The 3,829-nt window shown below is 63.4% G+C and overlaps 1 pseudogene; it reads right to left on the bottom strand.

Moving 5' to 3' along the window:
- Positions 1-198: 198 nt before the first annotated feature.
- On the bottom strand, positions 199-2,272 carry LOC113408725 (annotated as a pseudogene).
- Positions 2,273-3,829: the final 1,557 nt, after the last annotated feature.

Genomic DNA, 3,829 nt, shown 5'->3' with positions numbered 1-3,829 from the left:
AGTGCAGGGTCATGCCCCCCAGCCAGGTGTCCCCTGACACCAGAACCCCCCAGCACCCCCCTGGGATGCACCCGCCAGACCCCCAAGACCCAGAGCCCCCATCTTCCTGGATGCTCTGTCCCCAATCTCCTCCTGAGGCCCCCCACCTCCACGCCCTTCCCCGGGGTGCCCCATGGCCCCTGGGGCCCCGCCCCCCACCTGAGCCCGATGGCCATGGAGCGCATGGCGGCCCCGCAGCCGGTGGCACTGGGGTTGAAGGGGATCCGGTACCCGGCCGGCTCGCCCGGGCGCAGCTGGGACGTCCCTGGGGGGAGAGAGAGTGGGGGTCACATGGGTGCCCTGCAGGGTCCCCAAAATAGCACCCCCCTCCCGTCCCCAGCCCCCCCATGCCCAGCCCAGGTATGCATAGCCCACAACCCTCCCACATGTCACAGGCGTGGGGGCTGCTAGGCTCCGGGGGGCGCGTGGGGCAGCTGGGAGGGACAGTGGAGGGGGCCCAGGAGGCAGCTGTGGGCTGGGTGTTGGTGGGCATGGGGGGCCCCAGTGCCCAGGGGGTGCCAGGCATGAGGGGGCGTCCCTACCATACCCAGGATGCTGGTGGGGCCGGGTTTCCTGCCCTCCATGTCGCCCATCGCTGCCACGTAGCCTCGTGCCAGCTCCTGCAGCAACGCCTCCCCCTCCAGTCCTGGGGGGCAGAGAGAGGGGTCAGTCTGGGGCCCCCCAGCCACCACAGGGACCCCCCAGCCAGTCCCCTTCCTCCCCCAACACCCCAACTTCTCTGGGTCCAGCTAACCGGCCCAACCTGATCCCTGATTTACCCTCCACGTCTGTGCCCCCCATTCCCTTCCCCCACATCTGTGCCCCTGTGACATTATGAGTGTGATATAATATCTCATTGGAAGGTGACAGGGCCAGAAAGAGTTAATTACCTCCCAGACTGACCTGACCCAGGGCCCAACTGTAGAGACTCGGTAGGATACTTGAGGGAAATAGTATTATTGTCTCTATGTCTCTTTGAAGGTTGTGGTAACCTGTGTCTGAACGGTTTAATGGGTAAATTACCCTGTGCTAATTGCCAGGATGTTTGGAAGGAGAGTTAGGCCTATTGTTTTCTCAGGCCGAAAGGCTGCTGGAAATGTATAAGAACCCTGGGACACGATCCTGCTTCATCTCAGATCTGCTTTGGGTTTCAAGAGGGGGAAACCTTAAGCCACAAGGATTGAGATCCCCAGTCACTGACTGGAGCCATCCTGAATATGGACATTGGACTATAACCTATGGACTATTTCTAAAAGGACTTTTGGCAACTACAAGCTCATCTCTGCTGTGTCTGAACCTCAAGAATTGAATTCAAGTCTGTCTGTATATTGATCTTTTAACCAACACTCTCTCGCTTTTCTTTTTATAAATGGAGATATCCTATCTCCTAGAACTGGAAGGGACCTTGAAAGGTCATTGAGTCCAGCCCCCTGCCTTCACTAGCAGGACCAAATACTGATTTTGCCCCAGATCCCTAAGTGGCCCCCTCAAGGACTGAACTCACAACCCTGGGTTTAGCAGGCCAATGCTCAAACCACTGAGCGATCCCTCCCCCCTTTTCTTTTTAATAAATTTTAGTTTAGTTCATAAGAATTGACTATACCGTGTATTTTGGGTAAGATCTAAGTTATAACTGAACCTGGGTATGTGGCTGATCCTTTGGGGTTGGAAGAACCTTTTCTTTTTTATGATGAGATAAGATTGTCAGTAATCATCATCATATCTGACAGGTGTGTCTGGACGGAGGCCGGACGCTGGGCACTTTAAGGGAACTGCGTTGGTTGGACTCTTAAGTAACCAGTGAGGTCCTATAGAAGCTGTTCTGTGCTGGTTGGTAAATCTAAGTATTGGAATAACCACCAGCGTTTGGGGTTTGTTTGCCCCGTTCTGTTTGCAGTTCACCCTGATTGAGTGACCTCAGCTGGCTCCCACGGGCAGCACCGTCACAGCCCCCTTTTCTCTCCCCCCCGGATCTGTGCCCCCTTTTCCTCTCCCCAGATCTGTGCCCCTCTCACCGGTGGCCAGAGCCTCCGCGGTCGCCAGGTGCAGGACGGTGTCGTCGCTGACGGGCCAGTCGGGGGGCGCGGCCTGGATGCCCCCCAGCCCCCCCAGCTGAGCGAGCTCGGCGTGGATCTGGGGGCCCGAGGGGCAGTACTCCCAGCGCTGGTTCCGGTAGCCCAGCGCGTCGCCCGCCCCGCTCAGCACCATGGCTGCCCGGTACGCCGCCCGGGGGGGAGCCCTGGGGGGAGACGGGGTCAGGGCTCCGGCTCCCCAAGTACCAGCCCCCCCGCTGCTCCCCCCCCACATCTCAGCGCCATGGCTGCCCGGTATGCCACCCGATGGGGGAGGGCCCTGGGGGGAGATGGGGTCAGGGCTCCGGCCCCCCAAGTACCAGCCCCCCCGCTGCTCCCCCCCCACCGCTCAGCACCATGGCCGCCCGGTATGCCACCCGGGGGGGACTCTGGGGCGAGATGGGGGTCAGGGCTCTGGTCCCCCAAATACCAGACCCCCTCCCCCCCACCGCTCAGGGCCCTGCTGCCTGGGTAACGGTGTGTGTGTGGGGTCAGGGGTCCAGCCCCCCCAAGTACCAACCCCCCCGCTGCTCCCCCTCCCCCCGCCACTCAGCGCCCTGCTGTCTGGGTAAAGATGTGTGTGGGGGGTCAGGGGTCCAGCCCCCCAAGTACCAACCCCCCTGCCACTCCGCGCCCTGCTGGCAGGGTAAAGGTGTGTGTGGGGCCAGGGGTCCAGCCCCCCCAAGTACCAACCCCCCCCCCACTGCTCGCCCTCCCCCCTGCTGCTCAGCGCCCTGCTGCCTGGGTAAAGGTGTGTGTGTTGGGGGGGGGTCAGGGGTCCGGCCCCCCAAGTACCAACCACCCCCCTACTCCTGCCCCCCAAGTCTTCCCCCCCACCCCCTTCAGCTCCATGGCCGGGGCTGGGGACAGCCTGGGGTGGGGGAGGGGAGCACTTACGTCCCCTCCATGGAGCCTGCAGCTGGCTGGGGGCGTCGGGACCACCTGTGTCCGTCTGTCCCTGCCCGTCCCCCTGTCTGTCCCTGTGTCCAGCCCCTGCGTCCGTCCGTCTGCCCCTCTGTATCCCCTCCCCCCCCCCCCGCTGGCTCAGCAATTCCTGTCTCTAAACGCGGCCTTGGCCCGGGGCCAGCTCCAGCCGGGCGCCCTTAAAGGGGCCAGAGAAACCAGAGCCCGCGAGAAGAGGGCTGGATGGGGGGCAGGGGCCTGGCTGCATACAGGGGCAGGGGGGTTGGCTAGATGGAGGGGGGGATGGGGAGGGCTGGGTAGACAGGGGTGCTGGGGTGGGGAGCAGGGTGCTTGGGGGGGTGGGGAGCTGGGTAGATGGTGCTGTGTGGGTGGGGGGCTGGGGGGCTAGATGGGGATGTGGGGGCAGGCGGGGGGCTGGGTAGACGGGTGTGGGGCAGGTGGGGGGCTGCATAGATGGGGTGTGTGGGGGTGGCTACATGGAGCTGTGTGGGGGCGGGGGGCTGGGGGGCTAGATGGGGATGGCGGGGCGGGGGTCGGGCTGGCTGGCTGAGGGCAGGGGGGCTGGGTAGACAGGGGTGTGGGGCTGGCTACATGGAGCTGTGTGGGGGTGGGGGCCGGGTAGTTCTGCCTCCCCCTGGCTCTCGCTGCCATTTCCTGCCCTGCGCCTGTCTCTGCATCAGAGCCCACAGCCCGTCCGCTGGTCACTGCCCCCAACCCGTTTCCTGCCCCCAACCCATTTCCTGCCCCCAGGGACTCTGAGCTCAGAGCCGCGTGCTGGGCCCCACAGAGCCAGC

The sequence above is a fragment of the Terrapene carolina genome, unplaced genomic scaffold (assembly GCF_002925995.2).
Source record: "Terrapene carolina triunguis isolate 2854851 unplaced genomic scaffold, T_m_triunguis-2.0 Scaffold22883, whole genome shotgun sequence".
Lineage (NCBI taxonomy): Eukaryota > Metazoa > Chordata > Testudines > Emydidae > Terrapene > Terrapene triunguis.
The sequence above is the reverse complement of the archived record's forward strand: the minus strand, read 5'-3'. Positions and strand labels throughout refer to the sequence as shown.